Here is a 27,526-nt window from a genome sequence, read left to right on the forward strand (position 1 = left end):
TCCATCATCTTCTTTATATCTAAAGCTGATCAAAGGATTCTTAACAGGAATCCTATACAGTGGAATGCGTGAATGTGCAGGCAATAGTTCCAGGTATTCCCTTTGGGCAAAGCCATTCCTTTGGAAACTTGTTTCTCTCTATTTCCAATTCTATTGAGTCTACTGTTCTTCTTGTTTCCTCTTCAATTGGGAACTTTAACGTTGATGTTAAATCTCTCCTATTTGCTACAATTTTACTTTTTGGGCAAAATCCATCATCTTCTTTATGTCTAAAGCTTATCCAAGGGGTCTTAACAGGAATCCTATACAGTGGAATGAGTGAATGTGCAGGGAATAGTTCCAGTTATTCCCTGTGGGAAAATCCATTCCTTTGGATACTTGTTCCTCTCCATTTCCCATTCTATTGAATCTAATGTTCCTGATGTTTCCTTTTCAATTGGGAACTTTATAGTTTATGTTAATTCTCTCCTATTTGCTTCAATTCGACTCTCAATACAAGATGCATAATCTTCTTTATATCTAAAGCTGATCAAAGGATTCTTAACAGGAATCCTATACAGTGGAATGCCTGAATGTGCAGGGAATAGTTCCAGTTATTCCTTTTGGGAAAATCCATTCCTTTGGATACTTGTTCCTCTCTGTTTCCAATTCTATTGAGTCTATTGTTCCTCTTGTTTCCTCTTCAATTGGAAACTTTATAGATGATGTTAAATCTCTCCTATTTGCTACAATTTAACTTTTTGGGCAAAGTCCATCATCTTCTTTATATCTAAAGCTTATCAAAGGGTTCTTAACAGGAATCCTATACAGTTGAATGAGTGAATGTGCAGGGAATAGTTCCAGTTATTCCCTGTGGGAAAATCCATTCCTTTGGATACTTGTTCCTCTCTATTTCCCATTCTATTGAATCTAATGTTCCTGATGTTTCCTTATCAATTGGTAACTTTATACTTGATGTTAATTCTCTCCTATTTGCTTCAATTGGACTCTCAATACAAGATGCATTATCTTCTGTATATCTAAAGCTGATCAAAGGATTCTTAACAGGAATCCTATACAGTGGAATGCTTGAATGTGCAGGGAATAGTTCCAGTTATTCCCTTTGGGAAAATCCATTCCTTTGGATACTTGTTCATCTCTATTTCCAATTCTATTGAGTCTAGTGTTCCTCTTGTTTCCTCTTCAATTGGGAAAGTTATAGTTGATGTTAATTCTCTCCTATTTGCTTCAATGGAACTTTTTGGGCAAAATCCATCACCTTCTTTTTAGCTAAAGATGATAAAAGGATTCTTAACAGGAATCCTATTCAGTGGAATGCGTGAATGTGCAGGCAATAGTTCCAGTTATTCCCTTTGGGAAAATCCATTCCTTTGGATACTTGTTCATCTTTTATTTCCAATTCCATTGAGTCTAGTGTCCGTCTTGTTTCCTCTTCAATTGGGAACATTATAGTTGATTTTAATTCTCTCCTATTTGCTTCAATTGGACTTTCTGTACAAGGTGCATTATCTTCTGTATATCTAAAGCTGATCAAAGGATTCTTAACAGGAATCCTACACAGTGGAATGCGTGAATGTGCAGGCAATAGTTCCAGGTATTCCCTTTTGGAAAAGCCATTCCTTTGGAAACTTGTTTCTCTCTATTTCCAATTACATTGAGTCTACTGTTCTTCTGGTTTCCTCTTCAATTGGGAACTTTATAGTTTATGTTAAATCTCTCCTATTTGCTTCAATGGAACTTGTTGGGCAAAATCCATCATCTTCTTCTTACCTAAAGCTGATCAAAGGATTCTTAACAGGAATCCTATTCAGTGGAATGCGTGAATGTGCAGGCAATAGTTCCAGTTATTCCCTTTGGTTAAATCCATTCCTTTGGATACTTGGTCCTCTCTATTTCCAATTCTATTGAGTGACTATAAGTTCCTAATTGAAAAGGCAACATCAGGAACACTAGACTCAATAGAATTGGAAATAGAGAGGAACAAGTATCCAAAGGAATTGATTTTCCCCAAGGAAATAACTGGAACTATTGCCTGCACATTCACTCATTCCACTGTACAGGATTCCTGTTAAGAATCCTTTGATCAGCTTTAGATATACACAACATAATGCATCCTGTACAGAGAGTCCAGTTGAAGCTAATGGGAGAGAATTATCTTCAAGTATAATGTTCCTAAATGCAAAGGAAACAAAGGGAAAACTAGAAACACTAAAATAGGAAATAGAGAGGAACAAGTATCCAAAGGAATGGATTTTCCCCAAAGAAATAACTGGAACTATTGCCTGCACATTCACTTATTCCACTGTATGGGTCCCTGTTAAGAATCCTTTGAATAGTTTTAGATATAAAAGAGATGATGGATTTTGCCCATAATCTTCCACTGAAGCTAAAAGGAGAGAATTAACATCAACTATAAATTACCATATTGAAGGGGAAACAAGAGGAACACTAGACTCAATAGAATTGCAAATAGAGAGGAACTAGTATCTAAAAGAATAGATTTTCCAAAGGAAATACCTGGAACTATTTCATAGACATTGACTCAGTCCACTGTATAGGATTCCTGTTAAGAAGCCTTTAATCAGCTTTAGATATAAAGAAGATGATGGATTTTGCCCAAAATGTTCCACTGAATGCAATAGGAGAGAATTATCATCAACTATAATGTTCCTACATGCAAAGGAAACAAAGGGAAAACTAGACTCAATAGAATAGGAAATAGAGAGGAACAAGTATCCAAAGGAATGGATTTTCCCCAAGGAAATAACTGGAACTATTGCCTGCACATTCACTTATTCCACTGTATCGGTCCCTGTTAAGAATCCTTTGATCAGATTTAGATATAAAAAAGATGATGGATTTTGCCCAAAATGTTCCATAGAAGCTAATAGGAGAGAATCAACATCAACTATAAATTACCATATTGAAGGGGAAACAAGAGGCACACTAGACTCAATAGAATTGGAAATAGAGAGGAACAAGTATCCAAAGGAATAGATTTTCCAAAAGGAAATAACTGGAACTATTGCCTGCACATTCACTCATTCCACTGTTTAGGATTCTTGTAAAGAATCCTTTGATCAGCTTTCGGTATAAAGAAGATGATGGATTTTGCCCACAAAGTTCCATTGAAGCAAAGAGGAATTGACATCACATATAAAGTTGCCCATTGAAAAGGAAACAACAGGAACACTAGACTCAATAGAATGGGAAAAAGAGAGGAAGAAGTATCCAAAGGAATGGCTTTTCCCCAAGGAAATAACTGGAATTATTGCCTGCACATTCACTCATTCCACTGTATGGGTCACTGTTAAGAATCCTTTGATCAGATTTTGATATTAAAAAGATGATGGATTTTGCCCAAAATGTTCCATAGAAGCTGATAGGAGAAAATCAACATCAACTATAAATTACCATATTGAAGGGGAAACAAGAGGAACACTAGACTCAATAGAATTGGAAATAGAGAGGAACAAGTATCCAAAGGAATGGATTTTCCTAAAGGAAATAACTGGAACTATAGCCTGCACATTGACTGATTCCACGGTATAGGAATTCTCTTAAGAATCCTTTGATCAGCTTTAGGTATAAAGAAGATTATGGATTTTGCCAAAAAGTTCCATTGAAGCCAATAGGAGAGAATTATCTTCAAGTATAATGTTCCTAAATGCAAAGGAAACAAAGGGAAAACTAGAAACAATAAAATAGGAAATAGAGAGGAACAAGCATCCAAAGGAATGGATTTTCCACAAAGAAATAACTGGAACTATTGCCTGCACATTCACTCATTCCACTGTATGGGTCCCTGTTAAGAATCCTTTGAATAGTTTTAGATATAAAAGAGATGATGGATTTTGGCCAAAATCTTCCACTGAAGCTAAAGGAGAGAATTAACATCAACTATAAATTACCATATTGAAGGGGAAACAAGAGGCACACTAGACTCAATAGAATTGGAAATAGAGAGGAACAAGTATCCAAAGGAATGGATTTTCCCAAAGGAAATAACTGGAACTATTGCCTGCACATTCACTCATTCCACTGTATGGGTCCCTGTTAAGAATCCTTTGAATAGTTTTAGATATAAAAGAGATGATGGATTTTGCCCAAAATCTTCCACTGAAGCTAAAGGAGAGAATTAACATCAACTATAAATTACCATATTGAAGGGGAAACAAGAGGCACACTAGACTCAATAGAATTGGAAATAGAGAGGAACAAGTATCCAAAGGAATGGATTTTCCCAAAGGAAATAACTGGAACTATTGCCTGCACATTGACTCATTCCACTGTTTAGGATTCTTGTAAAGAATACTTTGATCAGCTTTCGGTATAAAGAAGATGATGAATTTAGCACTCAAAGTTCCATTGAAGCAAAGAGGAGAGAATTAACATCACATATAAAGTTGCCCATTGAAAAGGAAACAACAGGTACACTAGACTCAATAGAATGGGAAAAAGAGAGGAAGAAGTATCCAAAGGAATGGCTTTTCCCCAAGGAAATAACTGGAACTATTGCCTGCACATTCACTTATTCCACTGTATCGGTCCCTGTTAAGAATCCTTTGATCAGATTTAGATATAAAAAAGATGATGGATTTTGCACAAAATGTTCCATAGAAGCTAATAGGAGAGAATCAACATCAACTATAAATTACCATATTGAAGGGGAAACAAGAGGCACACTAGATTCAATAGAATTGGAAATAGAGAGGAACAAGTATCCAAAGGAATGGATTTTCCCAAAGGAAATAACTGGAACTATTGCCTGCACATTCACTCATTCCCCTGTATCGATCCCTGTTAAGAATCCTTTGATCAGCTTTAGATATAAGGAAGATGATGGATTTTTCCCTAAATGTTCCATTGAAGCCCATAGGAGAGAATTCTCTTCAAGTATACTGTTCCTAAATGCAAAGTAAACAAAGGGAAAACTAGACTCAATAGAATGGGAAATAGAGAGGAACTAGTATCCAAAGGAATGGATTTTACCAATGGAAATAACTGGAACTATTGCCCGACCTTCACTCATTCCACTGTATAGGATTCCGGTTAAGAATCCTTTGAACAGCTTTAGATACAAAGAAGATGATGGATTTTGCCCAAAAAGTTCCATTGAAGGAAATAGGAGAGAATTAACATCAACTATATATTACCCAATTGAAGAGGAAACAAGAGGAAAACTAGACTCAAAAGAATTGGAAATAGAGAGGAACAAGTATCCAAAGGAATGGATTTTACCAAAGGATATAACTGGAACTATTGCCTGCACATTCACTCATTCCACTGTATAGGATTCCTGTTAAGAATCCTTTGATCAGCTTTAGATACAAAGAAGATGATGGATTTTGCCCAAAATGTTCCATTGAAGCCAATAGAAGAGAATTATCATCATTTATAATGTTCCTAAATGCAAAGGAAACAAAGGGAAAACTAGACTCAATAGAATGGGAAATAAGAGGAACTAGTTTCCAAAGGAATGGATTTTCCCAAAGGAAATAACTGGAACTGTTGCCTTCACATTCTCTCATTCCAGTGTATAGGATTCCTGTTAAGAATCCTGTGATCCAAGCTCTTTTTTTCCTCCCATTTTTCAGGGAGTCCGATTATTCTCAAATTGTCTCTCCTGGATCTGTTTTCCAGGTCTGTTGTCTTTCTGGTAAGGTACTTGACAGTCTTTTCAATTGTCTCATTTCTCTGGTTTTGCTTGACTCCCTCTTGGTTTCTCTTTGAGTCATTCATTTCTACTTGTTCCAGTCTAATTTTCAATGATGTATTTTCTTCACTCACTTTTTTTATATCTCTTTGTAATTGTCCAATTGAGTTTTTATCATCTATGGAATTTTTTTCCATTTTATCCATTTTATTTTTTAGAGAGCTGATTTCTTTTTCCAGCTCACTAATCCTGTTTTCCTTGGAGTTGTTTACCTTTTCCAGCTCACTAATCTTGTTTCTCAATGATTTGATTTCTTTATCCATTCTGTCTTTGAATGCATGGGATGACTTCTCCAGGCTCTCTTGCCAAGTACAAAGTGGTGGTACTACATCTCATGAAGAGGCAAAGGTAACCTATTATATCTGAGAGAAAGAAAGGAGGGAGATGAACATAGCGTGTATCAATAGACATATTCGATTTATGGTGAAACTTCTTCCACTTCATTGAAAAGTGAAAGGGAAGGAGTAAGCTAAGGGGAAGGGAATACAGTAATTTCGAGGAAAAGGGGTAAAATAAGGGGAGGATCTTTAAGGTGGGGGAGGGACCCTAAAAAGGGAGGGCTGTGAAAAGCAAGTGGTGTTTACCAGTTTAATACTGGATAGGAGGGTAAAAGGGAAGGAAAGGGGAAAAGCATAAGCAGGGGTTAATAGGATGGCAAGCAATATAGAATTAGTCCTTCTAACCATAAATGTGAATGGGGCAAACTGCCTCATAAAGAGGAAGCAGTTAGCAGACTGGATTAAAAGTCAGAATCCTACTATATGTTGTTTACAGGAAACACACCTGAAACAGGATGAGACATTCAAACTAAAAGTAAAAGGGTGGAGCAGAATCTATTATGCTTCAGGCAAAACCAAAAAAGCAGGAGTAGCCATCCTCATCTCAGATCAAGCAAAAACAAAAATTGATCTAATTAAAAGAGATAAGGAAGGGCATTATATCCTGCTAAAGGGAAGCATCAATAGTGAAGCAGTATCAATATTAAACATGTATGCACCAAGTGGTGCAGCATCTAAATTCTTAAAAGAGAAATTAAGAGAGCTGCAAGAGGAAATAGATAGCAAAACTATAATAGCGGGAGATCTCAACCTTGCACTCTCAGAATTAGATAAATCAAACCACAAAATAAATAAGAAAGAAGTCAAAGAGGTAAATAGAATACTAGAAAAGTTTGATATGATAGATCTTTGGCGAAAGCTAAATGGAGACAGAAAGGAATATACTTTCTTCTCAGCAGTTCATGGAACCTATACAAAAATTGATCATATACTAGGGCATAAAAACCTCAAAATCAAATGCAGTAAGGCAGAAATAGTAAATGCATCCTTTTCAGACCATAATGCAATCAAAATAACATTTAATAAAAAGCCAGGGGAAAATAGACCAAAAAATAATTGGAAACTAAATAATCTTATACTAAAGAATGATTGGGTAAAACAGCAAATCATAGACATAATTAATAACTTCACCCAAGAAAATGACAATAATGAGACATCATACCAAAATGTGTGGGATACAGCCAAAGCAGTAATTAGGGGAAGTTTTATATCTCTACAGGCCTACCTGCATAAAATAGAGAAAGAGAGGGCCAACGAATTGGGTTTACAACTAAAATTGCTAGAAAAGGAACAAATTAAAAACCCCCAGACAAACACAAAACTTGAAATTCAAAAAATAAAAGGTGAGATTAATAAAATTGAAAGTAAAAAAACTATTGAATTAATTAATAAAACTAAGAGTTGGTTTTATGAAAAAACCAACAAAATAGACAAACCCTTAGTAAACCTGATTAAAAAAAGGAAAGAGAAAAAGCAAATTGATAGTCTTGAAAATGAAAAGGGTGAACTCACCACTAATGAAGAGGAAATTAGAACAATAGTTAGGAGCTACTTTGCTCAACTTTATGCCGATAAATTTGATAACTTAAATGAAATGGAAGAATACCTTCAAAAATATAGCTTGCCCAGATTAACAGAGGAAGAAGTAAGTAGTTTAAATAGTCCCATCTCAGAAAAAGAAATAGACCAAGCTATTAACCAACTTCCTAAGAAAAAGTCCCCAGGACCAGATGGATTTACAGGTGAATTCTACCAAACATTTAAAGAACAACTAACTCCAATGCTATGTAAACTATTTGAAAAAATAGGGATTGAAGGAGTCCTACCAAATTCCTTCTATGACACAGACATGGTACTGATACCTAAACCAGGTAGATCGAAAACTGAGAAAGAAAACTATAGACCAATTTCCTTAATGAATATTGATGCTAAAATCTTAAATAAGATATTAGCAAATAGACTTCAGAAAATCATCCCCAGGATAATACACTATGACCAAGTGGGATTTATACCAGGAATGCAGGGCTGGTTTAATATTAGGAAAACTATTAGTATAATTGACCATATTAATAATCAAATTAATAAAAACCATATGATCATCTCAATAGATGCAGAAAAGGCATTTGATAAAATCCAACATCCATTCCTACTAAAAACGCTTGAGAGTATAGGAATAAATGGACTATTCCTTAAAATAATAAGGAGCATATATTTAAAACCTTCAGTAAACATCATATGTAATGGTGATAAACTAGAACCTTTCCCTGTAAGATCAGGAGTGAAACAAGGTTGCCCACTATCACCATTACTATTCAATATAGTACTAGAAACTCTAGCCTTGGCAATAAGAGCCGAGAAAGAGATCCAAGGAATTAGAGTAGGAAATGAAGAAATCAAATTGTCACTTTTCGCAGATGACATGATGGTATACTTAGAGAACCCCAAAGACTCTGCTAAAAAGCTATTAGAAATAATTCAGAATTTTAGCAAAGTCGCAGGATACAAAATAAATCCACATAAATCCTCAGGATTTTTATACATTACCAACACAATCCAACAGCAAGAGATACAAAGAAAAATTCCATTCAAAATAACAGTCGATAGTATCAAATATTTGGGAATATATCTACCAAAGGAGAGTCAGGAATTATATGAGAAAAATTACAAAACACTTGCCACAAAAATAAAGTCAGATTTAAATAATTGGAAAGACATTCAATGTTCTTGGATAGGCCGAGCGAATATAATAAAGATGACAATACTCCCCAAACTAATCTATTTATTTAGTGCTATACCAATCAGACTCCCAAGAAACTATTTTAATGACCTAGAAAAAATAACAACAAAATTCATATGGAAGAATAAAAGGTCAAGAATTGCAAGGGAACTAATGAAAAAAAAGTCAGAGGAAGGTGGTCTAAGTGTACCTGATTTAAAGCTATATTATAAAGCAACAGTCACCAAAACCATTTGGTATTGGCTAAGAAATAGACTAGTTGATCAGTGGCATAGGTTAGGTTCACAGGACAAGATAGTGAATAAAAATAGCAATCTAATCTTTGACAAACCCAAAGATCCCAAATTTTGGGATAAGAATTCATTATTTAACAAAAACTGCTGGGAAAACTGGAAATTAGTATGGCAGAAACTAGGCATGGACCCACATTTAACACCACATACTAAGATTAGATCAAAATGGGTCCAAGATTTAGGCATAAAGAACGAAATCATAAATAAATTGGAGGAACATGGGATGGTTTACCTCTCAGACTTGTGGAGGAGGAAGGAGTTTGTGTCCAAGGGAGAATTAGAGACCATTATTGATCACAAAATAGAACATTTTGATTACACCAAATTAAAAAGTTTCTGCACAAACAAAACTAATGCGAACAAGATTAGAAGGGAAGTAACAAATTGGGAAAAAATTTTTACAGTTAAAGGTTCTGATAAAGGCCTCATCTCCAAAATATACAGAGAATTGACTTTAATTTATAAGAAATCAAGCCATTCTCCAATTGATAAATGGTCAAAGGATATGAACAGACAATTTTCAGATGATGAAATTAAAACTATTTCCACTCATATGAAAGAGTGTTCCAAATCACTATTGATCAGAGAAATGCAAATTAAGACAACTCTGAGGTATCATTACACACCTGTCAGATTGGCTAAAATGACAGGAACAAATAACGATGAATGTTGGAGGGGCTGTGGGAAAACTGGGACACTGATGCATTGTTGGTGGAGTTGTGAAAGAATCCAACCATTCTGGAGAGCAATCTGGAATTATGCCCAAAAAGTTATCAAAATGTGCATACCCTTTGACCCAGCCATACTACTACTGGGCTTATACCCCAAGGAACTACTAGAGAAGGGAAAGGGTCCTGTATGTGCCAAAATGTTTGTGGCAGCCCTTTTCATAGTGGCTAGAAGCTGGAAGATGAATGGATGTCCATCAATTGGAGAATGGTTGGGTAAACTATGGTATATGAATGTTATGGAATATTACTGTTCTATAAGAAATGACCAACAGGAGAAATACAGAGAGGCTTGGAGAGACTTACATCAACTGATGCTGAGTGAAACGAGCAGAACCAGAAGATCATTATACACTTCAACAATGATACTGTACGAGGATGTATGCTGATGGAAGTGGATTTCTTCAACATAGAGAAGAGCTAATCCAATTCCAATTGATTAATGATGGACAGAACCAGCTACATCCAGAAAAGGACTGGGAAATGAATGTAAACTGTTATTTTTACCTTCTGAATCCAATTCTTCCTGTGCAACAAAAAATTCAGTTCTACACACATATATTGTATCTAAATTATACTGTAATATATTTAACATATATAAGACTGCTTGCCATCAGGGGGAGGGGGTTGGGGGAGGAAGGGAAAAAAATCTGAATAGAAGTAAGTGCAAGGGATAATGTTGTAAAAAATTACCCATGCATATGTACTGTCAAAAAATGTTATAATTATAAAATAAAATAAAAAATAAAAAAAAAAAAAAAAAAAAAGAAAACAGCTGAAAAAGAACTGAAAAAAAAAAAAAAAAAAAAAAAAAAAAAAGAATCCTGTGATCAGCTTTAGGTATAAAGAAGATGATGGATTCTGCCCAAAATGTTCCATTGAAGCCCATAGGAGAGAATTCTCTTCAAGTATACTGTTCCTAAATGCAAAGTAAACAAAGGGAAAACTAGACTCAATAGAATGGGAAATAGAGAGGAACTAGTATCCAAAGGAATGGATTTTACCAATGGAAATAACTGGAACTATTGCCTGCACATTCACTCATTCCACTGTATCGATCCCTGTTAAGAATCCTTTGTTCAGCTTTAGATACAGGGAAGATGATGGCTTTTGCACAAAAAATTCCATTGAAGCCAAAAGGAGAGAATTATCATCAAGTATAATGTTCCTAAATGCAAAAGAAACAAAGGGAAAACTAGAGTCAATAGAAGGGGAAATAAGAGGAAGTAGTATCCAAAGGAATGGATTTTCCCAAAGGAAATAACTGGAACTGTTGCCTGCACATTCACTCATTCCACTGTATAGGATTCCTGTTAAGAATCCATTGATCAGCTTTAGATACAAAGAAGATGATGGATTTTGCCCAAAATGTTCCATTGAAGCCAATAGGAGAGAATTATCTTTAAGTATAATGTTCCTAAATGCAAAGGAAATAAAGGGAAAACTGGACTCAATAGAATGGGAAATAGAGAAGAACTAGTATCCAAAGGAATGGATTTTCCCAAATGAAATAACTGGAACTATTGCCTTGACATTCGCTCATTCAACTGTATCGATCCCTGTTAAGAATCCATTGATCAGCTTTAGATATAAGGAAGATGATGGATTTTGCCCAAAAAAATCCATTGAAGTCAATAGGAGAGAATTATCATTAACTATAATGTTCCTAAATGCAAAGGAAACAAAGGGAAAACTAGACTCAATAGAATGGGAAGTAGAGAGGAACAAATATTCAAAGGAATGGATTTTCCCAAAGGAAATAACTGGAACTATTGCCTGCACATTCACTCATTCCACTGTATCGATCCCTGTTAAGAATCCTTTGATCAGCTTTAGATATAAGGTAGATGATGGATTTTGCCCAAAAAGTTCCATTGAAGGAAATAGGAGAGAATTAACATCAACTATAAATTAACCAACTGAAGAGGAAACAAGAGGAACCCAAGACTCAATAGAATTGGAAATAGAGAGGAACAAGTATCCAAAGGAATGGATTAACCCAAAGGAAATAACTGGAACTATTCCCTGCATATTCCCTCATTCCACTGTATAGGATTCCTGTTAAGAATCCTTTCATCAGCTTTAGATATACAGAACATAATGCATTTTCTACAGAAAGTCCAGTTGAAGCAAATAGGAGAGAATTAACATCAACTATAAAGTTCCCAACTGAAGAGTAAACAAGAGGAACACAAGACTCAATAGAATTGGAAGTAGAGAGGAACAAGTATCCAAAGGAATGAATTTTATCAAAGGAAATAACTGGAACCACTGCCTGCACATTCACTCATTCCACTGTATACGATCCCTGTTAAGAATCCTTTGATCCGCTTTAGATATAAAGAAGATGTTCGATTTTTCCCAAAATGTTCCATTGAAGCCAATAGGAGAGAATTATCTTCAAGTATAATGTTCATAAATGCAAAGGAAATAAAGGGAAAACTAGACTCAATAGAATGGCAAATAGAGAAGAACTAGTATCCAAAGGAATGGATTTTCCCAAAGAAATAACTGGAACTATTGCCTTCACATTCGCTCATTCAACTGTATCGATCCCTGTTAAGAATCCATTGATAAGCTTTAGATATAAGGAAGATGATGGATTTTGCCCAAAAAGTTCCATTGAAGTAAATAAGAGAGAATTAACATCAAATATAACGTTGCCAATTGAAAAGTAAACAACAGGAACACTAGACTCAATAAAATTGGAAATACAGAGGAACAAGTATCCAAAGGAAAGGATGTTCCCAAAGGAAATAAATAGAACTATTTCCTGCACATTGACTCATTCCACTGTATAGGATTCCTGTTAAGAATTCTTTGATCAGCTTTAGATATGCAGAACATAATGCATCTTGGATGGAAAGTCCTGTTGAAGCAAATAGGAGAGAATTAAAATCAACTGTAAAGTTCCCAATTGAAGCGGAAACAAGAGGAAAACAAGACTCAATAGAATTGGAAATAGAGAGGAAAAAGTATCCAAAGGAATGGATTTTCCCAAAGGGAATAACTTGAACTATTGCCTGCACATTCACTCATTCCACTGTATAGGATTCCGGTTAAGAATCCTATGATCAGCTTTAGATACAAAGAAGATGATGGATTTTGCCCAAAAAGTTCCATTGAAGTTAATAGGAGAGAATTAACATCAACTATATATTACCCAATTGAAGAGGAAACAAGAGGAAAACTAGACTCAATAGAATTGGAAATAGAGACGAACAAGTATCCAAAGGAATGGATTTTACCAAAGGATGTAACTGGAACTATTGCCTGCACATTCACTCATTCCACTGTATAGGATTCCTGTTAAGAATCCTTTCATCAGCTTTAGATATACAGAACATAATGCATTTTCTACAGAAAGTCCAGTTGAAGCAAATAGGAGAGAATTAACATCAACTATAAAGTTCCCAATTGAAGCGGAAACAAGAGGAAAACAAGACTCAATAGAATGGGAAATAGAGAGGAACTAGTTTCCAAAGGAATGGATTTTCCCAAAGGAAATAACTAGAACTATTGCCTGCACATTGACTCATTCCACTGTATAGGATTCCTGTTAAGAATTCTTTGATCAGCTTTAGATATGCAGAACATAATGCATCTTGGATGGAAAGTCCTGTTGAAGCAAATAGGAGAGAATTAACATCAACTATAAAGTTCACAATTGAAGCGGAAACAAGAGGAAAACAAGACTCAATAGAATTGGAAATAGAGAGGAAAAAGTATCCAAAGGAATGGATTTTCCCAAAGGGAATAACTTGAACTATTGCCTGCACATTCACTCATTCCACTGTATCGATCCCTGTTAAGAATCCTTTGATCAGCTTTAGATATAAGGAAGATGATGGATTTTGCCCAAAAAGTTACATTGAAGTAAATAGGATAGAATTAACATCAAATATAAAGTTGCCAATTGAAAAGTAAACAACAGGAACACTAGACTCAATAGAATTGGAAATAGAGAGGAACTAGTATCCAAAGAATGGATTTTCCAAAAGGAAATAACTGGAAATATTTCCTGCACATTGACTCATTCCACTGTATAGGATTCCTGTAAAGAATCCTTTGATCAGCTTTAGATATACAGAACATAATGCATCTTGTACGGAAAGTCCTGTTGAAGCAATTAGGAGAGATTCCAGTTATTCCCTTTTGAAAAATCAATGCCTTTGGATACTTGTTACTCTCTATTTCCCATTCTATTGAGTCCAATTTTTCCTTTGTTTCCTGTACAGTTTGGATCATTGTAGTTGATGTTAATTCTCTCTCATTTGCTTCAATGGATCTTTCTGGATACGATGCATTATTTTCTTTATATCGAAACTTGATCAAAGGTTTGTTAACAACAATCCTTTTCCGTCTAAAGAAATTATTTGGTTATTTCCTTTCGACTAAAAAATTCTTCTCTATTTCACATTCTATTGAGTTTAATTTTCGTTTTATTTCTTTTGCAGTTTGGGATATGATAGTTGATATCAATTCTCTCCCATTTGTTCCAGTGGACCTTTTTTGGTACAATGCACAATCTTCTTTATATTTAAAGCTGGATCAAAGGATTTTTAACAGGAATCCTCTTCAATGGAAAGATGAATTGCAGACATCTTCCAATTATTCCCTTTTGAAAAATCCATGCATTTGGATACCTGTTCTATTCTATTTCCCCTTGATTGATTATAGTTTTCCCTTTGATTCCTTTGCATTTTGGATCATTATACTTGATGTCCATTCTCTCGTATTTGCTTCATTGGAACTTTTTTTGTACAATGTATTATTTTCTTTACATTTAAAGCTGGATCAAAGGACTCTAACAAAGGAATTCTATTCAGCAGAAAGAGTCTTCGAAGTTCAAACCATTTGAGAAATCCATTCTTTTCAATATTTGTTCTTCTCTATTTCCCATTCTATTGAGTCCCGTTTTCCCTTTGATTCCTGTGCATTTTCGATCATTATTGTTGATGTTAAATCCCTCGCATTTGCTTCAATATAACTTTCTGGATACTATGCATTATTTTCTTTATATTGAAACTTGATCAAAGGTTTGTTAACAACAATCATTTTCAGTCCAAAGAAATTATTCGGTTATTTCCTTTTGACGAAAAATTCCTTTTCTTACTTACTTGTTCTTGTCTATTTAACGTTCTATTGAGTCTAGTTTTCCCTTCGTTTCTTTTGTAGTTTGGGATATTATAATTGATATCAATTATCTCTATATGCTTCAATGGAACTTTTTTGTACACTGCTTTATCTTCTTTATATTTAAAGCTGGATCAAAGGATTCTTAACAGGAATCCTATTCAGCGGAAAAAAGTGATTGACAGACAAAACGTCTAGTTATTCCCTTTTGAAGAATCAATTCCTGTGGATACATGTTCTTGTCTCTTAACCATTCTCTTGAGTCTAGTTTTCCCTTTCATTCCTGTGCATTTTGGATCATTATAGTTGATGTTAATTCTCTCACATTTGCTTCAATGGAACTTTCTGGACAGAATGAGTTATCTTCTTTATATTTAAAGCTTGATCAAAGGTTTTTTAACAACAATGCTTTCCGTTCTAAATAGTTTACGTCCAAAGAAATGATACCGTTACTTCCTTTTGAAGAAAAAATTCCTTTACTTACTTGTTCTTCTCTATTTAACATTCTATTGAGTCTAGTTTTCCCTTCTTTTCTTTTGCAATTTGGGATATTATAGCTGATATAAATATTCTCGTTTTTGCTTCAATGGAACCTTTTTGTACAATGCATTACGTTCTTTGTATTTAAAGCGGAATCAAAGGATTCTTTTTTTTTTTTTTTTTGCTCCTAGTCTTTTTATTTATTTTTTTATTTTTTATTCATTTTTCCAAATTATCCCCTCCTTCCCTCCACTCCCTCCCCACGATGGCAGGTAATCCCATACATTTTATACGTGTTACAATATAACCTAGATACAATATATGTGTATAAATACCATTTTCTTGTTGCACATTAATTATTAGTTTCCGAAGGTATAAGTAACCTGGGTAGATAGACAGTAGTGCTAACAATTTACATTCGCTTCCCAGTGTTCCTTCTCTGGGTATGGTATTTCTGTCCATCATTGATCAACTGGAAGTGATTGGATCTTCTTTATGTTGAAGATTTCCACTTCCATCAGAATACATCCTCATACAGTATTGTTGTTGAAGTGTATAGTGATCTTCTGGTTCTGCTCATTTCACTCAGCAACAGTTGATTTAAGTCTCTCCAAGCCTCTCTGTATTCCTCCTGCTGGTCATTTCTTACAGAGCAATAATATTCCATAACCTTCATATACCACAATTTACCCACCATTCTCCAATTGATGGACATCCATTCAACTTCCAGTTTCTAAACACTATGAAAAGAGCTGCCACAAACATTTTGGCACGTACAGGTCCCTTTCCCCTCTTTAGTATTTCTTTGGGATATAAACCCAATAGCAGCAATGCTGGATCAAAGTGTATGCACAGTTTGATAACTTTTGGGGCATACTTCCAAATTAATCTCCAGAATGGTTTCATTCTTACACAACTCCACCAACAATGTATTAGTGTCCCAGTTTTCCCACATCCCCTCTAACACTCATCATCATTTGTTCCTGTCATCTTAGCCAATCTGATAGGTGTGTAGTGTTATCTCAGAATTGTCTTAATTTGCATTTCTCTGATCAGTAGTGATTTGGAAAACTTTCATATGAGTGGAAATAGTTTCAATTTCATCATCTGAGAATTGTCTGTTCATATCCCTTGACCATTTATCAATTGGAGAATGGTTTGGTTTCCTATAAATCAGGGTCAGTTCTCTATATATTTAGGAAATGAGACCTTTGTCAGAACCTTTCCTTTAAAAAATATTTTCCCAATTTGTTACTTCCCTTCTAATCTTGTTTGCATTAGTATTGTTTGTACAGAAACTTTTTAGTTTGATGTAATCAAACTCTTCTATATTGTGATCAATAATGATCTCTAATTCTCCTCTGGTCATAAATTCCTTCCTCCTCCACAGGTCTGAGAGGTAGACTATTCTCTGTTCCTCTAATTTATTTATGATCTCATTCTTTATGCCTAAATCATGGACCCATTTTGATCTTATCTTGGTATATGGTGTTAAGTGTGGGTCCACATCTAATTTCTGCCATACTAATTTCCAGTTTTCCCAACAGTTTCTTCTAAATAATGAATTTTTCTCCCTGATGTTGGTATCTTTTTGTTTGTCAAAGATTAGATTGCTATAGATGTACCCTTTTTTGTCCTTTGTATCTAATCTGTTCCACTTATCTACCGTTCTATTTCTTAGCCAGTACCAAATGGTTTTGGTGACTGCTGCTCTATAATATAGCTTTAGATCAGGTACACTTAGACCACCTTCCTCTGAGTTTTTTTTTCATTAGTTCCCTTGCACTTCTCGACCTTTTATTCTTCCATATGAATTTTGTTGTTATTTTTTCCAGGTCATTAAAATAGTTTCTTGGGAGTCTGATTGGTATAGCATTAATAAATAGATTAGTTTGGGGAGTATTGTCATCTTTATTATATTCGCTCGGCCTATCCAAGAGCACTGAATGTCTTTCCAATTATTTAAATCTGACTTTATTTTTGTGGCAAGTGTTTTGTAATTTTTCTCATATAATTCCTGACTATTCTTTGGTAGATGGATTCCCAAATACTTTATACTCTCAACATTTCTTTGGAATGGAATTTCTCTTTGTATAGAAAAGAATCTAGAAAAGTGTTTTTTTCTAGAGAAAGGACCCAGAAAAAATGTTTTCTAGATTGAGGCTCTAGAAAGTGATCTAGAAAAGAGTTGTTTCTAGAGAAAGTATCTAGAAGAGTTCGTAGAAAAGATTTTTTTCGAAATTGAGGTTTTCAAAAAGAATCTAGAAAAGTATCTTTTCTAAAGGGACTAACTAGAAAAGTATCTAAAAATGTTTTTTTTTTTAATGATTCTCCAGAAAAGAATCTAACCAAAAAAAAACATGATTTCAGAAGAAATGATCCATAAAACATTCTAGAAAAGAATGTTTTTTAAGATTGAGGCTCTTGAAAAGAATCTAGAAAAGAGTTTTTCTAGAGAAAGGATCCAGAAAAGAATCTAGAAAATTTTTTTCTAGCATGAGGCTCTAGAAAAGAATCTAGAAAACACTGGTTTCTAGATAAAAGATTTGGAAAAATATGTTTTCTAAGTTGAGGCTCTACAAAAATATCTAGAAAAGAATCGTTCCTAGAAAGAGGATCTAGAAAAATTTCTAGAAAAGATTTTTTTCTAGATTGAGGTTTTACAAAATCACCTAGAAAAGACTTCCTGCTGGAGAGAACAACTAGAAAAGTATCTATAAAAAAATTTTCTAGAATGAGGCTCTAGAAAATAACTACAAAAACTTTGTTTTAAGAGACTGATTCATAAAAGAATCTAGAAAAGAACATTTTTATTTTGAGGCTCTAGAAAAGAATCCAGAAATAGTGTTTTTTCTAGAGAGAATATCCAGAACATAATGTTTTCTAGATTGAGGCTCTAGAAAATGATTGAGAAAAGAATTGTTTCATGAGAGAGGATAGAGAAAATTTCCTAGAAAAGATTTTTTTCTAGATTGAGGTTTTCGAAAAAATTCTAGAAATGTATCTTTTTAAAAAGAGAATAAGTAGAAAAGTATTTTAAAAAATTTTTCTTGAATGAGGCCCCAGAAAAGAATATAACAAAAAAAAACACATCGTTTTAGAAGAAATGATCCATAATAGAATCTAGAAAAAACTTTTTTCAGCTTGAGGTTGTAGAAAAGAATCTAGAAATGAGTTGTTCCTAGAGAGAGGATCCACAAAAGCATCTAGAATTTTTTTCCTAGCATGAGGCTCTAGAAAACACTGGATTCTAGATAGAAGATCTGGAAAACTATGTTTTCTAAGTTGAGATTCTAAAAAAGGATCGATTAAAGAATTATTTCTAGAGAGAGGATACAGAAAAAAATGTTTTCTAGATTGAGACGCTAGAAAATGATCTAGAAAAGAATTGTTTCTAGAGAGAGTATGTAGAGAAGTTTCTAGAACAGATTTTTTTTAGATTGAGGTTCTAGAAAATCACCTAGTAACAATTGTTGCTGGAGAGAAGACCTAGAAAAGTATGTAGAAAAATATTTTCTTGAATGAAGCTCTAGAAAAGAATCTAGAAAACTATGTTTCAAGAGAGATGATCCGTAAAAGAATCTAGAAAAGTACATTTTCTAGACTGACGTTTTAGAAAAGAATCTAGAAAAGAATTTTTTCTAGAGAGAAGATCCAGAAAAAAATAGTTTTCCAGATTAAGGTTCTCCGAAATGATCAAGAAATTACTTGTTTCTAGAGTATCTAGAAAAGATTCTAGAAATGATTTTTTTTCTAGATTTTGGTTTTCAAAAAGAATCCAAAAAAGTCCCTTTTCTAAAGAGAACATCTAGAAAAGTATCTAAAAATGTTTTCTTGAATGAGCCTCCAGAAAAGAATCTAACAGCAAAAAAATAAATAAATAAATAAATAAAGCATTTTTTCAGAAGAAATGATCCATAAAAGAATCTAGAAAAGAACCTTTTTTTTTAGATTGAAACTGTAGAAAACAATCTAGAAAAGAGTTTTTTCTAGAGAGAGCATCCAGAAAAGAGCCTAGAAAAACTTTTTCTAGCATGAGGCTCTAGAAAAGAATCTAGAAAAGACTTGTTTCTAGATAGAAGATCTAGAAAACTATGTTTTCAAAGTTGAGGCTCTAGAAAAGGATCTAGTAAAGAATTCTTACTAAAGGGAGGATGCAGAAAAGTTTCTAGAAAAGATATTTCTCTAGATTGAAGTTCTAGAAAATCATCTAGAAAAGACATGTTTCTAGAGAGAACTAGAAACGTATCTAGAAAAAAAATTTCTAGAATGAGGCTCTAAAAAGGAATTTACAGATCTTTTCTCTTAGAGAGTTATCTATAAAAGAATCAAGAAAAGAACGTTTTTTTTAGGTTGAGACTCTAGAAAAGAATCTAGAAAAGTGTTTTTTTCTAGAGAGAGGTTGCAGAAAAGAATGTTTTCTAGATTGAGACTCTAGAAAATGATCTAGAGAAGAATTGTTTCTAGAGAGAGTATGTAGAAAAGTTTCTGGAAAAGATCTTTTTCAGATTGAGGTTTACGAAAGAATCTAGAAAAGTCTCTTTCGTAAAAGAGAACAAGTAGAAAAGTATCTAAAAATGTTTTCTTTAATGAGTCTCCAGCAAAGAATCTAACAAAAAAAACATTATTTCAGAAGAAATGATCCATAAAACATTCTAGAAAAGAACGTTTTTTTTTAGATTGAGGCTCTAGAAAAGAATCTAGAAAAGAGCTGTTTCTAGAGAGAGGTTCCACCAAAGAATCTAGAAAAAAATTTTCTAGCATGAGGATCTAGAAAAGAATCTAGAAAAGACTGGTTTCTAGATACAAGATCTGGAAACTATGTTTTCTAAATGAGGCTCTAGAAAAGGATCTTGTAAAGAATTCTTTCTAGAGAGAGGATGCAGGAAAGATTCTAGAAGAGATATTTCTCTAGTTTGAAGTTCTAGAAAAATCATCTAGAAAAGATATGTTGCTGGAGAGAACTAGAAACGTATCTAGAAAAATTTTTTTTCTAGAATGACGCTCTAAAAAGGAATCTAGAGATCTATCTTCTAAGAGAGTTATCCATAAAAGAATCTAGAAAAGAACGTTTTTTTTTAGGTTGAGGCTCTAGAAAATAATCTAGAAAAGAGTTGTTTCTAGAGAGAGGATCCAGAAAAAATAGTTTTCCAGATTAAGGTTCTCCGAAATGATCAAGAAATTACTTGTTTCTAGAGTATCTAGAAAAGATTCTAGAAATGATTTTTTTTCTAGGTTTTGGTTTTCAAAAAGAATCCAAAAAAGTCCCTTTTCTAAAGAGAACATCTAGAAAAGTATGTAAAAATGTTTTCTTGAATGAGGCTCCAGAAAAGAATCTAACAGTAAAAAAATAAATAAATAAATAAAATAAATCATTTTTTCAGAAGAAATGATCTATAAAAGAATCTAGAAAAGAACGTTTTTTTTTTAGATTGAAGCTCTAGAAAAGAATCTAGAAAAGACTTTTTTCTAGAGAGAGCATCCAGAAAAGAGCCTAGAAAAACTTTTTCTAGCATGAGGCTCTAGAAAAAAATCTAGAAAAGACTTGTTTCTAGATAGAAGATCTAGAAAACTATGTTTTCAAAGTTGAGGCTCTAGAAAAGGATCTAGTAAAGAATTCTTACTAAAGCGAGGATGCAGAAAAGTTTCTAGAAAAGATATTTCTCTAGATTGAAGTTCTGGAAAATCATCTAGAAAAGACATGTTTCTAGAGAGAAGAACTAGAAACGTATCTAGAAAAAAATTTTCTAGAATGAGGCTCTAAAAAGAATCTACTGATCTTTCTTCTAAGAGAGTTATCCATAAAAGAATCTAGAAAAGAACGGTTTTTTTTAGGTTGAGACTCTAGAAAAGAATCTAGAAAAGTGTTTTTTCTAGAGAGAGCACCCAGAAAAAATGTTTTCCAGATTGAGGCTCTAGAAAGTGATCTAGAAAAGAATTATTTCTAGAGAAAGTATCTAGAAAAGTTCCTAGAAAAGATTTTTTTCGAAATTGAGGATTTCAAAAAGAATCTAGAAAAGTGTCTTTTCTAAAGGGAATAACTAGAAAAGTATCTAAAAAATGTTTTTTTGAATGATTCTCCAGAAAAGAATCTAACCAAAAAAACCATGATTTCAGAAGAAATGATCCATAAAACATTCTAGAAAAGAACGTTTTTTTAATTTGAGGCTCTAGAAAAGAGTCTAGAAAAGAGCTTTTCTAGAGAAAGGATCCAGAAAAAATCTAGAAATATTTTTACTAGCATGAGGCTCTAGAAAAGAATCTAGAAAACACTGGTTTCTAGATAAATGATTTGGAAAAGTATGTTTTCTAAGTGAGGCTATAAAAAAATCTAGAAAAGAATCGTTTCTAGAAAGAGGATCTAGAAAAGTTTTTAGAAAAGATTTTTTTCTAGATTGAGGTTTTAGAAAATCATCTAGAAAAGACTTCCTGCTGTAGAGAACAACTAGAAAAGTATGTATAAAAATTTTTCTAGAATGAGGCTCTAGAAAATAACTACAAAAGCTTTTTTTAAGAGACTGATTCATAAAAGAATCTAGAAAAGAACATTTTTTAGGTTGAGGCTCTAGAAAAGAATCTAGAAAAGGGTTGTTTCTAGAGAGAATATCCAGACTCTAGAAAATGATCGAGAAAAGAATTGTTTCTAGAGAGAGTATGTAGAAAATTTCTAAGAAATTTTTTTTTCTAGATAAAGGTATTTGAAAAAATTCTAGAAATGTATCTGTTTAAAAAGAGAATAAGTAGAAATGTATTTAATTTTTTTTTTCTTGAATCAGGCTCCAGAAAACAATCTAACAAAAAAAAAACATGATTTCAGAAGAAATGATCCCTAAAACATTCTAGAAAAAAACGTTTTATTTTAATTTGAGGCTCTAGAAATGAATCTAGAAAAGTGTTTTTTCTAGAGAGAGGATCCAGAAAAGATGCTAGAAAATTTTTTTCTAGCATGAGGCTCTAGAAAAGAATCTAGAAAACACTGGTTTCTAGATAAAAGATCTGGAAAACTATGTTTTCTAAGTTGAGGCTCTCTAAAAGGATGTAGTAAAGAAGTGTTTCTAGAGGTAAGATTCAGAAATATTTCTAAAAAATATTTTTCTCTAGATTGATGTTCTAGAAAATCATCTAGAAAAGACTTGTTTCTAGAGAGAAGAACTGCAAAAGTATCTAGAAAAATATTTTCTAGATTGAGCCTCTACAAAAAATCTAGAAAAGAATCGTTTCTAGAAAGAGGATCTAGAAAAGTTTCTAGAAAAGATTTTTTTCTAGATTGAGGTTTTAGAAAATCACCTCGAGAAGACTTCCTGCTGGAGAGAACAACTAGAAAAGTAGCTATAAAAAAATTTTCTCGAATGAGGCTCTAGAAAATAACTACAAAATTTTTGTTTTAAAAGACTGATTCATAAAAGAATCTAGAAAAGAACATTTTTAGGTTGAGGCTCTAGAAAAGAATCTAGAAAAAGCGTTGTTTCTAAAGAGAATATCCAGAAAATAAGGTTTTCTAGATTGAGGCTCTAGAAAATGATCGAGAAAAGAATTGTATCACGAGAGAGGATAGAGAAAATTTCCAAGAAAAGATTTCTTTTTCTAGATTGAGGTTTTCGAAAAAAAGTTCTTGAAATGTATCTTTTTGAAGAGAGAATAAGTAGAAAAGTATTTAAATTTTTTTTTTCTTGAATGAGCCTCCAGAAAAGAATCTAACAAAAAAACACATCGTTTTAGAAGAAATGATCCATAATAGAATCTAGAAAAAACTTTTTTTATCTTGAGGTTGTAGAAAAGAATCTAGAAAATAGTTGTTTCTAGAGACAGGATCCACAAAAGCATCTAGAATTTTTTTCCCTAGCATGAGGCTCTAGAAAACACTGGTTTCTAGATAGAAGAACTAGAAAACTATATTTTTTAAGTTGAGGCTCTAAAAAAGGATCGATTAAAGAATTATTTCTAGAGAGAGCTTGCAGAAAAGAATGTTTTCTAGATTGAGACTCTAGAAAATGATCTAGAGAAGAATTGTTTCTAGAGAGAGTATGTAGAAAAGTTTCTGGAAAAGATCTTTTTCAGATTGAGGTTTACGAAAAGAATCTAGAAAAGTCTCTTTCGTAAAAGAGAACAAGTAGAAAAGTATCTAAAAATGTTTTCTTTAATGAGTCTCCAGCAAAGAATCTAACAAAAAAAACATTATTTCAGAAGAAATGATCCATAAAACATTCTAGAAAAGAACGGTTTTTTTTAGATTGAGGCTCTAGAAAAGAATCTAGAAAAGAGCTGTTTCTAGAGAGAGGTTCCACCAAAGAATCTAGAAAAAAATTTTCTAGCATGAGGATCTAGAAAAGAATCTAGAAAAGACTGGTTTCTAGATACAAGATCTGGAAACTATGTTGTCTAAATGAGGCTCTAGAAAAGGATCTTGTAAAGAATTCTTTCTAGAGAGAGGATGCAGAAAAGATTCTAGAAGAGATATTTCTCTAGTTTGAAGTTCTAGAAAAATCATCTAGAAAAGATATGTTGCTGGAGAGAACTAGAAACGTATCTAGAAAAAATTTTTTCTAGAATGACGCTCTAAAAGGGAATCTAGAGATCTTTCTTCTAAGAGAGTTATCCATAAAAGAATCTAGAAAAGAACGGTTTTTTTAGGTTGAGGCTCTAGAAAATAATCTAGAAAAGAGTTGTTTCTAGAGAGAGGATCCAGAAAAAATAGTTTTCCAGATTAAGGTTCTCCGAAATGATCAAGAAATTACTTGTTTCTAGAGTATCTAGAAAAGATTCTAGAAAAGATTTTTTCCTAGGTTTTGGTTTTCAAAAAGAATCCAAAAAAGTCCCTTTTCTAAAGAGAACATCTAGAAAAGTATGTAAAAATATTTTCTTGAATGAGCCTCCAGAAAAGAATCTAACAGTAAAAAAAAAAATAAATAAATAAAATAAATCATTTTTTCAGAAGAAATGATCTATAAAAGAATCTAGAAAAGAACGTTTTTTTTTTAGATTGAAGCTCTAGAAAAGAATCTAGAAAAGACTTTTTTCTAGAGAGAGCATCCAGAAAAGAGCCTAGAAAAACTTTTTCTAGCATGAGGCTCTAGAAAAAAATCTAGAAAAGACTTGTTTCTAGATAGAAGATCTAGAAAACTATGTTTTCAAAGTTGAGGCTCTAGAAAAGGATCTAGTAAAGAATTCTTACTAAAGCGAGGATGCAGAAAAGTTTCTAGAAAAGATATTTCTCTAGATTGAAGTTCTGGAAAATGATCTAGAAAAGACATGTTTCTAGAGAGAAGAACTAGAAACGTATCTAGAAAAAAATTTTCTAGAATGAGGCTCTAAAAAGAATCTACCGATCTTTCTTCTAAGAGAGTTATCCATAAAAGAATCTAGAAAAGAACGGTTTTTTTTAGGTTGAGACTCTAGAAAAGAATCTAGAAAAGTGTTTTTTCTAGAGAGAGCACCCAGAAAAATGTTTTCCAGATTGAGGCTCTAGAAAGTGATCTAGAAAAGAATTATTTCTAGAGAAAGTATCTAGAAAAGTTCCTAGAAAAGATTTTTTTCGAAATTGAGGTTTTCAAAAAGAATCTAGAAAAGTGTCTTTTCTAAAGGGAATAACTAGAAAAGTATCTAAAAAATGTTTTTTTGAATGATTCTCCAGAAAAGAATCTAACCAAAAAAACCATGATTTCAGAAGAAATGATCCATAAAACATTCTAGAAAAGAACGTTTTTTTAATTTGAGGCTCTAGAAAAGAGTCTAGAAAAGAGCTTTTCTAGAGAAAGGATCCAGAAAAAATCTAGAAATTTTTTTACTAGCATGAGGCTCTAGAAAAGAATCTAGAAAACACTGGTTTCTAGATAAATGATTTGGAAAAGTATGTTTTCTAAGTGAGGCTATAAAAAAAATCTAGAAAAGAATCGTTTCTAGAAAGAGGATCTAGAAAAGTTTCTAGAAAAGATTTTTTTCTAGATTGAGGTTTTAGAAAATCACCTCGAGAAGACTTCCTGCTGGAGAGAACAACTAGAAAAGTATCTATAAAAAAATTTTCTCGAATGAGGCTCTAGAAAATAACTACAAAAACTTTTTTTAAGAGACTGATTCATAAAAGAATCTAGAAAAGAACATTTTTTAGGTTGAGGCTCTAGAAAAGAATCTTAGAAAAGGGTTGTTTCTAGAGAGAATATCCAGACTCTAGAAAATGATCGAGAAAAGAATTGTATCACGAGAGAGGATAGAGAAAATTTCCAAGAAAAGATTTCTTTTTCTAGATTGAGGTTTTCGAAAAAAAGTTCTTGAAATGTATCTTTTTGAAAAGAGAATAAGTAGAAAAGTATTTAAATTTTTTTTTTCTTGAATGAGCCTCCAGAAAAGAATCTAACAAAAAAACACATCGTTTTAGAAGAAATGATCCATAGTAGAATCTAGAAAAAACTTTTTTTATCTTGAGGTTGTAGAAAAGAATCTAGAAAATAGTTGTTTCTAGAGACAGGATCCACAAAAGCATCTAGAATTTTTTTCCCTAGCATGAGGCTCTAGAAAACACTGGTTTCTAGATAGAAGAACTAGAAAAATATTTTTTAAGTTGAGGCTCTAAAAAAGGATCGATTAAAGAATTATTTCTAGAGAGAGCTTGCAGAAAAGAATGTTTTCTAGATTGAGACTCTAGAAAATGATCTAGAGAAGAATTGTTTCTAGAGAGAGTATGTAGAAAAGTTTCTGGAAAAGATCTTTTTCAGATTGAGGTTTACGAAAAGAATCTAGAAAAGTCTCTTTCGTAAAAGAGAACAAGTAGAAAAGTATCTAAAAATGTTTTCTTTAATGAGTCTCCAGCAAAGAATCTAACAAAAAAAACATTATTTCAGAAGAAATGATCCATAAAACATTCTAGAAAAGAACGGTTTTTTTTAGATTGAGGCTCTAGAAAAGAATCTAGAAAAGAGCTGTTTCTAGAGAGAGGTTCCACCAAAGAATCTAGAAGAAAATTTTCTAGCATGAGGATCTAGAAAAGAATCTAGAAAAGACTGGTTTCTAGATACAAGATCTGGAAACTATGTTTTCTAAATGAGGCTCTAGAAAAGGATCTTGTAAAGAATTCTTTCTAGAGAGAGGATGCAGAAAAGATTCTAGAAGAGATATTTCTCTAGTTTGAAGTTCTAGAAAAATCATCTAGAAAAGATATGTTGCTGGAGAGAACTAGAAACGTATCTAGAAAAAATTTTTTCTAGAATGACGCTCTAAAAGGGAATCTAGAGATCTTTCTTCTAAGAGAGTTATCCATAAAAGAATCTAGAAAAGAACGGTTTTTTTTTTTTAGGTTGAGGCTCTAGAAAATAATCTAGAAAAGAGTTGTTTCTAGAGAGAGGATCCAGAAAAAATAGTTTTCCAGATTAAGGTTCTCCGAAATGATCAAGAAATTACTTGTTTCTAGAGTATCTAGAAAAGATTCTAGAAATGATTTTTTCCTAGGTTTTGGTTTTCAAAAAGAATCCAAAAAAGTCCCTTTTCTAAAGAGAACATCTAGAAAAGTATGTAAAAATGTTTTCTTGAATGAGCCTCCAGAAAAGAATCTAACAGTAAAAAAATAAATAAATAAATAAAATAAATCATTTTTTCAGAAGAAATGATCTATAAAAGAATCTAGAAAAGAACGTTTTTTTTTAGATTGAAGCTCTAGAAAAGAATCTAGAAAAGACTTTTTTCTAGAGAGAGCATCCAGAAAAGAGCCTAGAAAAACTTTTTCTAGCATGAGGCTCTAGAAAAAAATCTAGAAAAGACTTGTTTCTAGATAGAAGATCTAGAAAACTATGTTTTCAAAGTTGAGGCTCTAGAAAAGGATCTAGTAAAGAATTCTTACTAAAGCGAGGATGCAGAAAAGTTTCTAGAAAAGATATTTCTCTAGATTGAAGTTCTGGAAAATGATCTAGAAAAGACATGTTTCTAGAGAGAAGAACTAGAAACGTATCTAGAAAAAAATTTTCTAGAATGAGGCTCTAAAAAGAATCTACCGATCTTTCTTCTAAGAGAGTTATCCATAAAAGAATCTAGAAAAGAACGGTTTTTTTTAGGTTGAGACTCTAGAAAAGAATCTAGAAAAGTGTTTTTTCTAGAGAGAGCACCCAGGAAAA

This window comes from Sminthopsis crassicaudata, chromosome 1, assembly GCF_048593235.1.
Source record: "Sminthopsis crassicaudata isolate SCR6 chromosome 1, ASM4859323v1, whole genome shotgun sequence".
Taxonomy (NCBI): domain Eukaryota; kingdom Metazoa; phylum Chordata; class Mammalia; order Dasyuromorphia; family Dasyuridae; genus Sminthopsis; species Sminthopsis crassicaudata.